The 17,486-nt window shown below is 38.5% G+C and overlaps 1 pseudogene; it reads left to right on the top strand.

Moving 5' to 3' along the window:
- The first annotated feature begins 9,968 nt into the window (after nucleotides 1–9,968).
- On the top strand, nucleotides 9,969–12,390 carry LOC144284573 (tumor necrosis factor receptor superfamily member 21 pseudogene; annotated as a pseudogene).
- The last annotated feature ends 5,096 nt before the right edge of the window (nucleotides 12,391–17,486 follow it).

The raw sequence follows: 17,486 nt of genomic DNA, 5'->3' as shown, positions 1-17,486 counted from the left end.
GGCGGGGCGGGGCGGGGCGGGGCGGGGCGGGGCGGGGGTGCGGCTGCTCCGCCCACCCCGCCCCCTCCGCGGACCCGCGCGCATCCGCAGTCCCCCCGCCCCCCCCGCCCCCTCCGCCCACCCCGCCCCCTCCGCGGACCCGCGCGCAGCCGCAGTCCCCCCCCCCCGCCCCCTGCCCCGCCCGCTGCGCGTGGGAAGCGCACACCGGAGGGTCCTGCTGCCCTCGTGGGCTTGCGCTTTATGTTGCAAGGCGGGGACATCGGAGACTCGTTCGGGGGTGACGTGAGGGTCACGAAGTGCATTTCCACCCTGGAGACGGGCCGTTTGCCGGTGAAGTGCTTGGCGGTGTTAATAGTCCACGTCGTAGTTTTCTGGCGCAATGGCTGAATTACTGCAGTGAAAGAAAATAGAAAATGGAAATTCACAATATGTTTATTAGCAGACAGGTGTCTGTTTTAAGCATATCTACTGCCAGATTTCTAGAAGTCTCGGATCAAAACAAATACACACAGGTGCACACAGATAAAGAGAGTAGAAAACGTATCTGAACCAATTAGTTCTATGGTCGATAACTTTAATAGAAAGCTCCTTTGTTAAGGAAACTAAATAAAACGTTAATTATGACATGGATGCATGTATGTGTTTTAATCCTTTGGTACAGAATTGCAATTTATTTATTTATTTATTTATTTATTTACTTATTTATTTAATAATTGCAATTTAAATACCAGGCCAAGAAATGTGTGGGCAATATCAGAAACGGAGACAGAACGTAAAGACTGCTAACTCTGGGAAACGAACTAGGGGTGGTAGAAGGGGAGGAGGACGGGGGGTGGGAGTGAATGGGTGATGGGCACTGGGGGTTATTCTGTATGTTAGTAAATTGAACACCAATAAAAAATAAATTAAAAAAAAAGAAAAAATAAATAAATAAATACCAGGCCAAAAACAAATCATAACTATGAAATAATCCTGTAAGAACAACTTTATTTTCCCATTATTTATTTATTTCATTGTGTATAGTTTGGCTTCTTAGGAAAATCTGTGGCTAGTAAAACGTTAAATGTAAACTTTTCTCCCCATTAGTATGACATTCACACATGTGAAGGGAGTAACTTGGAAACAGCATTCATTTTCTAGCTAAATGCACAAGTGGTGACTTCTATAATTTCAGTTTTGCAAGGACATTTTTGCCAGACAATTCTTGAGTTCTCCATCCATGGAACACTCTGCTTATATTCCTTACATGCAATATTTATGCATAAAATCAAATGGTGGTTTTCTCAGTTTCTAAAAGGAAAAAAAATAAAAAGAAATGGACGAAGCTAACTTAAAAATATATATACATTCCTTTTTCATGATTTTCCTAAACCTATTTTAGTGTCTATTTATTAGGAAAATATTGGTACAGGTAACAAATGATAACAGTAGGAATTTAACTTAAAAATAGCCACTTCTGCATATTTCACTGAAGTCACTGAAGTATGTGATGCCTAATCATTTAGCTTTGTTATGATCTGTGTTGTATCCTGTATTTAATTTATTTGAATATTTCTATGTACCTTATCTTTTTTTCCAAATTACATGAAAAAAATGATGGGATTAACATATCAAAATTATGTTGCTTATGGTAAATTTTCCTGATTGTCTATAACCTGATTAAACTTTTTAAGTCTAATATATATGTTACTGAAGGAATGAAAAATATTGAAAGGTTATTCATGATTCTTCTAAAAATCTGTTGTTTAGTCAAGTAACCAAAAGAGAAAATATATATTTATTATCTAAATTCATTATGGTATTTGCATTGGTGATATTGATGGCTCACTTTTTGCTAGGCATAATTTACAGGCATTCACATCATTTGAATTTAATTCAACAATTATTTTTACATGTTTACTATAAGCCTGAAACTGGACAGATATCAAAATATGTGTGACAACATCCCTGTCTCTCCAATAAATAAATAAATGCAAATAAATGATGGATTTTTGTGTTAGAATGGTAACTTGTAATAGTTTGGGGATGGTGGGATTGAAATGATGAGGACTAGAAATAATAGGTTCATTAAAGGAAATTTTATAAAGTTTAGGCCAAAAATGTCTACAGCCTCAGGATGAGAGTGGGAAGAAAAATAAAGTTGTAGAAATATCCGAGATTTATTTAAGAATAAAAATCAGCTTGCTGAATAATATAATATGGAGATTGGTGAAATTGTTGAGAAGACCTAGACATTGAGATGAGAAGCGCACCAATTTTATTTCATTTTTTATGGCTTTATCTATAACTTTTCAGAAAATTACCTACAGTTATCATTTTTTAAAGTTTTATTTAAACTTAAACTTTTATTTAAATTAAGTCCCAGTTAGTTAACAGACAGTGTAACATCAGTTTCAGGCATACTATATAGTGATTCAGCACTTCACACAACATCCAGTCTTTGTTACAAGTGCCTTCCTTAATTTCCATCACTTGTTTCACCCATCCCTCCACCCATCAGCACTCTGGTAACCATCACCTATAGTTAAGAGTCTGTTTCTTCGTTTGCCTCTCTCTCTCTCTCTCTCTCTCTCTCTTTTGCCTCTCTGTTCATTTATTTTGTTTCTTAAATTCCATACATGAGTGAAATCCTGTGGTATTTCTCTTCCTCAGACTGACTTTTTCACTTAACATTATACCTCTAGAACCTATTCATGTCATTGCAAATTACAAGATTTCGTTCTTTTCATGGCTGAGTAATATTCCATTATATATATTGATGACTTCTTCTTTATCTATTCATCAGTCAATAGACAAGGACTGTTTTCATAATTTGGTTATTGTAGATAATACTGCTGTAACATTGGGGTGCATTTATCCCTTTGAACTCGTATTTTTATATTCTTTGGGTATTTTTAACTTTTTGAGGAACCTCCACACTGTTTTCCAGAGTGGCTGCACCGGTTTGCATTCCCACCAACAGTACAGGAGGGTTACCCTTTCTCCACATCCTTGCCAACACCTATTTCTTATGCTGTTGGTTTTTGCCATTTTGACTGGTATGAGGTGGCATTTCATTGTAGTTTTGATTTGCAATTCCCTGATGATATTTGATGTTAAGCATCTTTTCATGTGTCTGTTGGTCATCAGTATGTCTTCTTTGGACAAAGTTCTCTTCATGTCTTCTGACCATTTTTTAATTGGATTCTTCATTTTTGGGGTGTTGAGTTATATAAATTCTTTATAGATTTTTGATATTAATCCTTTATCAGATATGTCATTAGCAGATATTTCCTTCCATTCCATAGGCTGCCTCTTAGTTTTGTTATTTCCTTCATTGTGCAGAAGCTTTTTATTTTGATGTAGTCCCTTTATTTTTGCTTTTATTTCTCTTACCTCAGAAAATCCATCAAGAAATATGTTGCTATGGCTGGTGTCAAAGAAGTTATTGCCTCTGTTCTTCTCTAGGATTTTAATGGTTTCCTGTTTCACATTTAGGCCATTAATCCATTTTGAATTTATTTTTTGTGTATGATATAAGAAAGTAGATCAGTTTCATTCTTTTGCATGTTGCTCTTCTGTCTTCTTAACACCATTTGTTGAAGAGACTGTCTTTTTCCCATTGGATGTTCTTTTCCTGCTTTGTTGAAGATTAATTGACCATATAGTTGTGGTTTAATCTCTTGGTTTTCTATTCTATTCATTGATCTATGTGTCTATTTATTTTACTATGTGTCTATTTTTGTGCAAATACTATACTCTCTTAAATTGACTACAGCTTTGTAATATACCTTGAAGTCCAGAATTGTGATACCTCCAGTTTTCTTTTTCATTTTCAGGTTGCTTTAGTTATTCAGTGTCTTTTGCAATTCCATACGGATTTGGGGATTGTTTGTTCTATTTCTATGAAAAATGCTGTTGGTATTTTGATAGGGATCGCATTAAATGTATAGGTTACTTTGGGTAATATAGACATTTTAACAATATTTGTTCTTTCAGTCCATGAACATGGAATGTCTTTCCATATCTTTGTGACATCTTCATTTCTTTCAGCAGTATTTTTATAGTTTGCAGAGTCTTTCACCAATTTGGTTAGGTTTATTTCTAGGTATCTTATTGTTTATGGTGCAATTGTAAATGGGGTTAATTCTTTATTTTCTCTTTCTGCTGCTTCCTTAAGGTGTGTCAAAATGCAACAGATTTCTGTATGTTGACTTTGTATTTTCAACTTTACTGAATTCATTTATCAGTTCTAGCAATTTTTTATGGCATCTTTAGGATTCTCTCTATATAGCATTATGTCATCTGGAAATAGTGAATTATTTCTTCCTTACTGATTTGGATGCCTTTTATTTCTTTATGTTTTCTGATTGCTGAGGTTAGGACTATGACTACTATGTTAAATAACAATGGTGAGAGAGGACATTCTTGTCTTCTTGTGACTATAAAGGAAAAGCTCTCAGGTTTCCCCCATTGAGGATGATATTAGCAGTGGGTCTTTCATAGATGGCCTTTACTATGTTGAGATATGTTCCCTCTAAACCGACTTTGTTGAGAGTTTTTATCACATTGTACTTTGTCAAATGCATTTTTCACATCGATTGCAATGATCATATAGTTCTTATCCTTTCTTTTATTCATGTGATGTATCACATTGATTGATTTGTGAATATTGAACCATCCTTGCAGCCCAGGAATAAATCCTGCTTGATCATGGTAAGTGATATTTTTCATGTATTGTTGGATTTTTTTTACTAGTATTGAGAATTTTTGCACCCATTTTTATCAACCTCTACTTATGCACTCTCTCTTTCTCTAAAATGAATGAATAAATAAATAATCTTAAAAAATATTCTCTTAATTGTTTGTATTTCTGTGGTATTAGTTGTTATTCCTCCTCTTACTTGTGATTTTATCTATTTGGGGCCTTTCTCTTTTATTTTTTCTAAAAGATTTTATTTATTTATTGGAAAAAGAGAGAGCACAGGGTTGGAGGAGGAGGAGAGCAATTGTTTGTTTTTTTTTCTGCTTAGATAATCTGTCCATTGATATAAGTGGGGTGTTAAAGTCCCCTGCTATTATTGTATTATATTCAATAAGTTCCTTTATGTTTGTTATTAGTTGTTTTATATATTTGGGTGCTTCAATATTGGGGGCATAAATATTTACAATTGTTATATCTTCATGTTGGATTGTCCCCCTTATGATTTTATAATGGCCTTCTTTGTCTCTTATCACAGTCTTTGTTTTAAAGACTAGTTTTTCTGATATAAGCTTTACTATTCCAGTTTCCTTTGAAATCCATTTGCATGATAAATGTTTCTCCATTCCCTCACTTGCAATCTTTAGGTCTAAAATGAATCTATTGTAGATAGCATAGAGATGGATATTGTTTTTCAATCCATTCTGACACCCTATATCTTCTGTTTGGGGATTTGGTCTATTTACATTCAAAATAACTATTGATAGATATGTATGTATTTATTGCCATTTCATTCTTGTTTTGTCATTGTTTCTGGAGATTTTCTTGTCTTTGTCACTTTGGTGTCTCCTTTCCACTCAAATGGTCACCTGCAATATTTCTTTCAGGGTTGGTTTAGAGAAAGTAGTTGAAGCATACAACTATAAGAAATCATCAGATTGCTAGGGAAGAAAGTAAGAGAGTAAGAAAGAAACGAAGTCTTTTGTGTATCTTTCCATTTTTTCTATGTGTATTCTCTTCAATTTCTTTCACCAATATCTTATAGTTTTCAGAGTATAGGTCTCTTTACCTCCTTGTTTAAATGTATTCCTGGATATTTTATTCGGTCGATACGATAGTAATGGAATTATTTTCTTAATTTCTCTTTCTGACAGTAAGTAGAGGAAGATCTCTACATGCATACATGCATGTGTGTGTGTTTTCATCCTCCTATTGAGACCTTTCACAAAATAAAACTTTTAAATTTGGATGAAATGTTATTTATTGTTATTTTTGCATTTATTGCATTTATGGTATTATGATTAGGAATTCTTCACCAACTGTTTGATCCCAAAGGTTTTCTCTTTTTTATTGCCCTTAAGTTTTGATATTTCCCACTCAAAATCTCTTCAAACTAACAAGTTCAGAAAGGTTGCAGTAATAATAGATCAACTAAGTTAATTGCATTTCTACCACCAACAAATGTGTGAAAATAGATATTAAAATGCATTTCAGTTTATACTTTCTAGGAAAATTAATATACTCTTCAGCATTTATATTCAGTATGCAGTATGCATTTTAAAATTAAAAATACTGATTAGAAAATCAAAGAAAATGAAATAAATGGAAAGATGTATTCATGAGTTGGAACATTTAATGTCTCAAAGAGCTAAATTATCTTAAAAGTGATCTGCAGTTTTGACACAATTCATATTAAAATTGCAGCAACTGTTTTTGTAAACAAGATAATTATAAAATGTACATGAAAATTCCAATGACCTAGAATAGTCAAACCAATCTTGGAAAAGATGAGTAAAGAGAACATTGTCTTTACAAAGAGAACATTGATGCTGTCTTACTATATAACTATAGTTATCAAGATAGAATAGTACTAGCTAACAGATACTAGAACAGTTGAATTGAGTAGAGAACCCAGAAATAATGAACAAGCCCAATTGAATGGAAAAATCATAGCCTTTTAAATAAATGGTGCGACTGCAATTAAACATCCATTGGCAAAAGAATGAACCTGGACTGATATCTCATACATTATGCAAAATTAGATAAAATTTGATCCAAGAGTTAAGTGTAAAATGTAAAACTTTTGAAGAAAAGGTTAGGAAAAAAATTTGTGATCTAGAACTAGTCAAAGAGTTCTTAGCTTTAACACTGAAACCACAACACATAAGAGGAAAAGTAGATAGATTTGACTTTATTAAATTTTAAAACATATGCTCTGTAAGAAACCCTGTTGAAAGGATTAAAAAAATTGAAATTCAGACTGGGAGAAAATAGTTTCAGACTGAATATCTGATATGGGACACTCATCTTGATTGTAAAAGAACCTCAAACAGGTCACCAAAGAAATCAAAAGTGAAATAAAAAAAATTCTCCAAGACAAATGAAAAGGGAACTACAATATATCAAAACTTATGGATTCAGTAAAAGCAATTGTCAGAGGAAATTTCATAGGAATAAATGCCTACCTCAAGAAACAAGAAAGATATCAAATAAACAATCTAACTTAGCACATAAAGAAACTAAAGGAGGACAAATTAAGCCCAAAGCTAGTAGAAAGAAGGAAATAATAAAGATCAGAGTAGAAAAAAATGATATAGAGACTAAAAAGCCAATAGAAAAGATCAATAAAGTCAAGAGCTGATTCTTTGAAAGGACTTTAAAATCAGACAAAACTTTAGCAAGACTTACCAAGAAAAAAAGAGATGACTCAAATAAATAAAATCAGAAGTGAATGAAGAGATTATAACTGGTGCCACAGAAATTCGAAGGATCATAAGAGAATACCATAAACAATTATATGCCAACAAATTGAACAACCTAGAAGAAATGGATAAATTCCTACAAGCTACAACCTTCCAAGACTGAATCATGAAGAAACAAAAATTCTGAAAGCACCAAATACTACCAAGGAGATTGAATCAGTAAACTAAAATCCTCCCCAAAATGGCCCAGGACCAGATGGCTTTTCTGTTAAATTATACTAATCATTCAAAGAACCATTAAAACCTTTATTTCTCAACTCTACCAATAAATAGAAGAGGAGGAAACACTTCCAAATGCATTTTTATGAGGCCCACAATATCCTGATAACTAAATCAGATGAGAACACTACAAGAAAATAAAAATATAGATCAATATCCCTGATATAGATGCAAAAATCCTCAACAAAATATTATCAAACCAAATTCAACAATACACTAAAAGGATCATACACAGTGTGCCTAGGTGGCTCAGTATATTAATCATCTGCCTTGGGCTCAGGTCATGATCCTGGGGTCCTGGGCTCAAGCCCCACATCAGAGTCCCTGCTCAATGAGGAACATGTTTCTCCCTCTCCCTCTGCCTGCCACTCCATCTGCTTGCACTCTCTCTGTCAAATAAATAAATAAAATCTTTTAAAAAATAAAAATAAATAAAAGGATCACTATGATCAAGTGGAATTTATTCAAGGGATATAAGGATGTTCAACATCTACAAATCAGTGTTTTATAGCACATTAACAAAATGAATAATAAAAATCATATGACCATTTCAATAGATGCAGAAAAATCATTTGACAAAATTCAGCATCCATTTTTTATAAAAACTCAACAAAGTGGGTATAGAGAGAACATACCTCTACATAATAAAAGTCATATATGATGAACCCACACCTAACATCATACTTAGTGAAAAGCTGAAAGTTTTTCCTCTGAGATCAGGCACATTATCTTGTTCCTGGATGCCCATTCTTGCAATTATATTCATCCTTCTACTGGAACTCCAAGCCAGAGAAATTAGGCAAGAAAAAGAAATAGCATAAAAAATCAGAAAGGAAGTAGTAGAATTGTTTCTGTTTACAGATAATATGGTCTTATATATAGAAAACCCCAAAGGTTAAAAAAAAAAAAAAAAAAAAACACCTGTCAGAACTAATAAGCAAATACAGCAAAGTTGGAGGAAAGAAAATCAACATGCAAAAATCAGTTGTGTTTTTACATACAATCAACAATCAAAAAAGATATTAAGAAAAAAATCTCATTTACAATAGCATCAAAAAGAATGAAATACTTAGGAATAAGTTTAACCAATAAGGTGACAGGCTTATACACTTAAACTAGAAAACATTGCTGAAAGGAGTTAAGGTAAAAATAAATGGAAAGACATTTCATGCTTATGGATTTGAAGATTTAATATTGTTAAAATATTCATACTACCCAAAGTGATCTACAGATTCAATACAATTCCTATCAAAATTCTAATGGTACTTTTTTTTTTTACAAAAATAGAAAATAAAATCCTAAAGTTCATATGGAACCAAAACTGACCTTTAGGAGCCAAAATAATCTTGAGGAATAGGAACAAAGCAGTAGGCCTCATACTTCCTGATTTGAAAACATTAAAAAGCTACAGTAACTGAACAATATGTTATTGGAATAAAGACAGACACATAAACCAACAATGCAGAATAGAGAGCCCAGAAGTCATCTCACATATATGGCAACTAATCTTTGGAAAAGGAGTCAAGACTAGTCATTGTTGTAAAGGTAGTGGCTTCAACAAATAGTGTTTGGGAAACTGGGTATGCACAAGCAAAGCAATGAAAGTGGGTCCTTTTCTCACACCACACACAATAATCAATACAAAGTGGATTAAATACTGAATTGCAAAATCTCAAATTGTAGCCTCTAACATGGGGGAAAACTTTGTAACAGCAGTGATGGCTGTGACACCAAAAACACGGTCACAAAGAAAAGTTACAAACAAAAGCAAAAATAAACAAGTGAGACTACATTAAACTAACAAGCACAGAAAAAAGAATGAAAAGGCAACCTACAAAGTGAGACAAAATATTTGTGAACCATGTATCTGATAAATGATTAATACCTAAAATTTATAAGAACCTCCTATAATTCAATGGCAAAACAGTGGACTCAGTGCGACCCCGGCCGGTCCGGGCAGCGGTGGAGGGGCCGTCGCTACGGGAAGCCGCCCCTCCGCCGCCCCGCGCGCAGCCCTCCTCCCTGCTTCTCCGCGGCCGCTGTGGGAGGGGAGCACCGGGAGGCGCCGGCTGCCGCGGCCGCTGCCTCTCCCCGCCCCTGCGGGCGCGCCGCTGGGCAGGTGCTGAGCGCCCCCGAGCCCGCTCGCCGCCCCCCTCCCCCGCCCGGCCGCCCGGCCGCCGCAGTGCACATGGGGTGCTGGAGGTAGATGGGCGCCCGGCCCGGGCGGCGGCGGTGGGTGCAGCGCTGGGCAGAAGCAGCCGTGGACTCCAGCTGCCCCGGGCGCCCCTGCGAGCCCCGGCTGGGCCATGGGGACCTCCGCGAGCAGCAGCACCGCGCTCCCCTCCTGCGGCCGCGCGGCCGGCGCTACGACGGTCGCGGGCGCTCTTCTCCCGCTTGGATTCCTTAGCACCAGCACAGCTCAGCTAGAACAGAAGGCCTCAAATCTCATTGGCAAATACCACCATGTTGACCGTGCCACCGGCCAGGTGCTAACCTGTGACAAGTGTCCAGCAGGAACCTATGTGTCTGAGCACTGTACCAACAGGAGCCTGCGTGTCTGTAGCAGTTGCCCTGTGGGGACCTTTACCAGGCATGAGAATGGCATAGAGAAATGCCATGACTGTAGTCAGCCATGCCCATGGCCAATGGTTGAGAAATTACCTTGTGCTGCCTCGACTGACCTAGAATGTGCTTGCCCACCTGGCATGTTCCAGTTTAATGGTACCTGCGCCCCCCATACGGTGTGTCCTGTGGGGTGGGGTGTGCGGAAGAAAGGGACAGAGACCGAGGACGTGCGGTGCAAGCAGTGTGCTGGGGGTACCTTCTCTGATGTGCCTTCTAGTGTGATGAAATGCAAAGCATACGTAGACTGTCTGAGTCAGAACCTGGTGGTGATCAAGCCGGGGACCAAGGAAACAGACAATGTCTGTGGCACACTTCCGCCCTTCTCCAGCACGACCTCACCTACCCCTGGTACAACCATCTTTTCACACCCGGAGCACATGGAATCCCATGAAGTCCCTTCCTCCACTTATGTTCCCAAAGGCATGAACTCAACGGAATCCAACTCTTCTGCCTCTGTTAGACCAAAGGTACCGAGTGGCATCCAGGAAGGGACAGTCCCTGACAACAGAAGCTCGGCAAGGGGTGAGGAAGGCATGAACAAGACCCTCCCAAACCTCCAGGTAGTCAACCACCAGCAAGGCCCCCACCACAGACACATCCTGAAGCTGCTGCGGTCCATGGAGGCAACTGGGGGCGAGAAATCCAGCACACCCATCAAAGGCCTCAAGCGGACTCACCCCAGACAGAACTTGCACAAGCATTTCGACATCAATGAACATTTGCCCGGGATGATTGTGCTTTTTCTGCTGCTGGTGCTTGTGGTGATAGTGGTATGCAGTATCCGGAAAAGCTCAAGAACTCTGAAAAAGGGGCCCCGGCAGGACCCTAGCACCATTGTGGAAAAGGCAGAGCTGAAGAAATCCGTGACCCCGACCCAGAACCGGGAGAAGTGGATCTACTATTGCAATGGCCACGGGATTGACATCCGGAAACTCGTAGCAGCCCAAGTTGGAAGCCAGTGGAAGGACATCTATCAGTTTCCGTGCAATGCCAGTGAGAGAGAAGCGGCTGCTTTCTCCAATGGGTACCCGGCGGACCCTGAGCGGGCCTACGCAGCTCTGCAGCACTGGACCATCCGGGGTCCCCAGGCCAGCCTCGCCCAACTAAGCAGCGCCCGCCGCCAGCACCGGCGCAATGATGCTGTGGAGAAGATTCGGGGGCTGATGCAAGCTACGGCCCAGCTGGAAACTGACAAACTGGCTCTCCCGATGAGCCGCAGCCCCCTTAGCCCGAGCCCCAGCCCCAGCCCCAACCCGAAACTGGAGAATTCCGCTCTGCGGACGGTGGAGCCTTCCCCGCTGGGTAAGAGCAAGGGCTGCTTCGTGGATGAGTCCGAGCCCCTGCTTCGCTGTGACTCCACATCCAGCGGCTCGAAGGCGCTGAGCGGGACGGGCTCCTTTATTACCAAAGAAAAGAAGGACACAGTGTTGCGGCAGGTACGCCTGGACCCCTGTGACTTGCAGCCTATTTTTGATGACATGCTCCACATTCTGAATCCTGAGGAGCTGCGGGTGATTGAAGAGATTCCTCAGGCTGAGGACAAGCTGGACCGGCTATTTGAGATTATTGGAGTCAAGAGCCAGGAAGCCAGTCAGACCCTCTTGGACTCCGTATATAGCCATCTTCCCGACCTGCTGTAGAACAACGAGGGATACCGCACTCTGGAAATTACTCCATTTAGTGGCAGGGTGGTTTTTCATTTGTTTTGGTTTTATTTTTCTGGTTTTTTGGGGGATGTGTGTGCGTGCGTGTGAGTGTGTGTGCATGTGTGTGTGTGTTTGTGTGTGTTTAATAGAGTATATGGCCAGTGTTTTGGGTTCTTTTTTCTTTTTTTAACCCTTCTAGGAAGATAGTTTATGAGCCTTCTCAAGGTGTTAACTGTTGAAAAATGCCCACCACTAAAGCTTTTTAGGTTCCGTATTTTCTTTGTTTTGACTTCTTATGTGTTTTCAAAATTGTTCTGTGCACTTTAAATTCACTTAATATACCACAAATGCAGTGTAGCTTTTCCCTGCACACTGGATTGTGAGGCTTTTAACTTCTTCAAAGTATAATGGCATCTTGTTAATTCTATCAGCAGTCTTCATGTCTCGACATCCACATCTCCTTTTTTTTTTTTTTTTTAATGATAGTCACAGAGAGAGAGAGAGAGAGAGAGAGGCAGAGACACAGGCAGAGGGAGAAGCAGGCTCCATGCACCGGGAGCCCGATGTGGGATTCGATCCTGGGTCTCCAGGATCGCGCCCTGGGCCAAAGGCAGGCGCCAAACCGCTGCACCACCCAGGGATCCCCACATCTCCTTTTTTTTTAATCATTACTATTTTTATTATTGTTTGTAATTTACAAATTTTCTTAAGATTTGAAGAAATGTAATACCCCATTGAGTTACTGTAATGCAATTAGATTTTGAGTTCTCTTTTTAATATGCCTTGTATAGTTCATATTCATGGCTGAAACTTGACCACACTGTTGCTGATTGTATGGTTTTCACTTGAGCACCGTGTAGAATGCCTGATTCCTTGTGCTACTCTTCTGCTAATATGCTCTGGGCTGGAGACATGAAATCCTCAAGCCATCAGAACTTGCTACTTAAGTGGCTTGACAACTGGGCCACCAAAGAACTTGAACTTCATCTTTTAGGAATTGAGCTGTTCTGGAACATACTGCTGCACTTTGGAAAGTCCCAACTAAGTGCCAGTGGCACCTTTTTCCATAGGGAATTTGCCCAGCTTTGCTTTAAATGAAGTCTTATTTTTTATATATAAGTAGTCTGTAGGTCCAATCCACCTCAAGGCCTTGGTCTTGGTGGGTCTCCTTCGTCATTCAATCACTTTAATTAAAAATGGCTGCAGCTGTAAGGACTCTTGTCTGATATATTTGCAACTCTGCTCCCATTTATAAACCTGCTCTCTCTCTAATGCTCAGTTGGCAGACTCGAATGCAAAGGTGGTGTGGACTCCCTTTGTGTGGGTGGGATTTGTGGATCATGGTGAGGGATCGATATGAGAAAAATGCCTTCAAGTGTACTAATTTATTAATAAATATTAATGCCTTCAAGTGTACTAATTTATTATTAATATTTTGCTATTTGTTAAAAAACAGTGATGTTCAATCATAAGGGAAATGTAAATCAAAACCACAATGTTACTTCACACGTGTTTGGATGACCATTAAAAAAAAAAAACTGGAAAATAATTAGTGGTAATGAGAATGTGGAGAAATTAGAACCCCATTACACTGTTGGTGGGAATGTAAAGTGGTCAGCTGCTATGGAAAACAGTGTGGAATTTCCTCAAATTAAAAAAAAATTAAGATTTTATTTACTTATTCATTAGAGAGACGGGGGCAGGGGGCAGAGACACAGGTAGAGAGAGAAGCAAACTCCATGCGGGGAGCGGATGTGGGACTCGATCCTGGGCCTCCAAGCTCCTGGGCTGAAGACAGGCACTAAACCACTGAGCCACCCAGGGATACCCAAATTAAAAATGAATAACCATATAGCCTAGCCATTCCCTTTCTAGGTAATTATTCAAAATAATCGGAATCAGGATCTCAAATAGATATTTGCATTTCATTTTCATTGCTGCGACATTCAAAGAACAAAGCAATGGACAACCTAGATATCTATCAACAGATTAATGAACTTAAAAAATGTGGTATATACATATAATGGAGTATTATTTAGCCATAAAATAGAAAGAAATCCTGTCACATGCTACAACATGGATCAACCTTGACCACATTATGCTAATTGAAATAAGCAAGTCACAGAAGGACAAAAACTACATGATTCCAGTTAGTATTATCAGGTATCTACGCTAGTCAAACTCAGAAGCATCAAGTAGAATGGTGGTGATGGAGACATGGGCTGGAGGAACTGGGAGCAGGGCAAAATGAGGAGTTGCTGTTCAGTGGATATAGAATATCAGTCATGCAAAATAAAAATGCTCTGGAGATCTATGTATAGCATTGTGCTTCTATAGTTAATAATACTGTCTACTAAGAATTTGTTAAGAAGTCAGATTTTAAGTAGTGTATTTTTTACCACAATAAAAAAAAATATGTTGAAGTCCTAACTCTTGGTACCTACTGTTTATTCTAAATCTCCCTCCAATTCAGCTACCACCTGGAAGGTCTCCATGGCTTCCTGAGACTGTGATGAAAACTTTATCCTGAAGTGCCAGAACCCTCAATAATCAAAATTTTCTTATTCTAGCATTGTTAGGCATATCCATTCACAGTTACAGTGGGACACACTCAGGTGTGTATCACATGGGTTCCACTCATATTCCACTACCCACCCCCTGTCTCCCTTGGGAAAAAACACTCCCAATTCCTCTGGCTAATCAGAGTCTATTATCCCTGCCAGTACAGTGACTCTTATTTTTTTGCTTTTTTGTCACTGGATACAAAAAGTTCAAAATGCCCTTTTTGTATTTTAGTTAGAAAGTTAGGAACTTGCTGTTTGTTCTGGAAAGAGCCTGCCTCCTTTAGAAACCATGACCTTCTATCCAAAGATCACAGAATGTGGGCAGAGGCCAGAAAGTTCCCTAATTGGTGACTGGGAGAAAAGGTAGGTGGGGCCACTCCTACTACCACCCCTATATTCCCATTCTATAGTCCTTCCTACTTGTGACGCATTAGGAATTGTGAATTAATAAATATATTGCATCCTAACAATATTGTATTAGTCAAGTTTCTGCATAGAAACCAAACCAATGAAATATCTATATACATATATAAAGATACATGTGAGATTTATTTTAGAATTGTCCCATGTGGTTATGGGGGCAAAGAAGTTCCATAATCAGCCATCTGCAAGCTGGAGAACCACGAAAGCTGGTGGTATAATCAATGTTTGATGAGTCTGAAAACCTGAGAATCAGATGCTGATGAATTAATTTATCTGAGTCCATAAGAACCAGGAACACTGATGCTGAAAGGCAGGAAAAGATGGGTATCTCAGCTCAAGGAGAGAGCGAATTCACCCTTCCTCTACCTTTTTATTCTATTCAGATACTTAGAAACAATGTTTTACTGCGTATCTGGGTATCTTATAGCCCAGTCATGTTGACATATAAAATTAATCACCACAGAAATCATCCCATTATTTTAGAATACCTCCTTCAATCTGGTGCTTCAATTTTAACTTTAGAAAGCTGTTGAAGAGTTCTGTAAGGCTAAGTGGCACATTATGAGAAACAATCAGTGGATCTCATTCCCATGTGTGAATTGGGCACCTTGCTATGGGGCTATGAATGTGGGAGTCTATGCTATGGATTCCATTATATTACTGGTTATATCAATAATCCCATATACCATAGTGCCAGTTAAGGCTCTGCAGGTAGGAAAGGTTAGCCAATAATTGAACAAAATTAATAGAACAAAACTCTGGCCCTTCCAGGATGGAAAAAGTTGTGAACTTCCCACCAAGTTGCTTTCCTCAAAAAAAAAAAAAGAAAAAAAAAAAAAAAGCTAATTTGAAGCTTAATGTGGGTCTCTGCCTCTGACAAGTTTGACATTCAGAGGCAGTAGTAACTATATTTGCTTCAGTAAGTGGAAATATAGATATTAGGCCTACACATAGCTACCATAGCTATGCCATTTATATGCCTATCATGACACTCCTGGGGAAATTTGGTTTTAATTAATATGTGATACAAAAAATACTAATACTTTGTACCTACTCTTATATGTGGGAATACCCACATGCCTCTACCACAGACCTCCTTGTCTCTAATGCTTCAGTACTTTTCAGGCCCATAACCAAAAGGCCAGAAGTCCAGGTTATTTATTGCCTCTCAGATTTGAATTCACTGTTCAATACTTGTTCTGCAATAATGGATTGAACTCTAAACATTTTATCCATTACTAGTGAGGATGATGCTAAACTTTGCCATTAGAGGATCCCAGAGGCACACTGAGGAAAGAAGAGATTCCTCTGGAGTGTATTGTGTTTTTCTTTTGCTTATTCCTTCTGCACAGGGAATATGAACATGGATGTAAAATATTACTGATATGAATGGAAAAGAATATATTCCCCAAATCAGTGGCCACACACCATGTGCTGAAGATTTTATTAATCACTTCAATAGACACATCTAACACATTGATTGAAATTAGGTATAGAGTTCAGCATTGAACAACACAAGTTTAAACTTCTTAGGTCCACTGATGTGCATTTTTTTCAATAAATATATGTACAATAGTATAAATGTATCTTCTCTTCCTTATGATTTTCTTAACATTTTTTCTCTAGCTTACTTTATTGTAAGAATATACTATATAATACATTTAACATGAAATATGTATTTAGTTGAGTGTTCATGTTATCAGTAAGGCTTCTGGTCAGTACTAAGCCATTTGTAGTTAATTTTGAGGGGAGTCAAAAAAGTTACACATGGATTTTTTACCTGTGGAGGGGGATTCAGCATCTGTTAGAGATGTTCTGAGCTGTTCAAGGGTGAATTGTATTGTTAGATATGGCAGCATCAGTCTAATCATTTATCAAGTTCCATCTCATTTTTGCAGGAACCAGACTGACAAATTAAACAAAAATATGATGGAGACTACTGTCCCTGCAGTAACAATGGTACTAATTTCTCCTACCTCCTTTCCCCAATATATGTCTGTTTTTCTGCTTTTGAGTATAGTTGACACGGAATATTCTGTTTTGGGTGTACAACACAGTGATTTAACAATTCTACGTGTCACGCTATGCTCACCACAAGTGTAGCTATTAACTGTCACCATACAAGATATGTTGTTTTTGATTTACCATCCTGGCCAGAAGAGATGACGTCAGTCAGAAGTTTACTTTTGGTCTTTCCTACTAGGATAATAGCTTTTACTCAACAGGTGAGGGATCCAATGTGGAATTATCTCAACTGCCAAGTATATCAATTTCAGTTATGTATTTGAGAACTGAGGGAATGACCATTGGAGGGATCTATAGATCCAGGAGGCAACTATGAGCCAAACTTTAGCCAAGAACCAATTTATTATCTGGTTCTCTTAGGCCCCAAATCCAACAGGGGTGCTGATGATCCTTTCGGTATCAATATCAACCCAGATTTTGTATTTAATTACCCTCAAAATATATTGTCAATCCCCCTTTGCCAGTGTACAGACACTTGAGTAATTGGCTTAACTTCCCTTAAGACAGGAGGAGTCAAGATAGTTTATACTCTCCATGGAGT

Source organism: Canis aureus, chromosome 15, assembly GCF_053574225.1.
Source record: "Canis aureus isolate CA01 chromosome 15, VMU_Caureus_v.1.0, whole genome shotgun sequence".
NCBI classification, from domain to species: Eukaryota; Metazoa; Chordata; class Mammalia; order Carnivora; family Canidae; genus Canis; species Canis aureus.
This window is presented reverse-complemented; position numbering and strand designations above follow the sequence as displayed.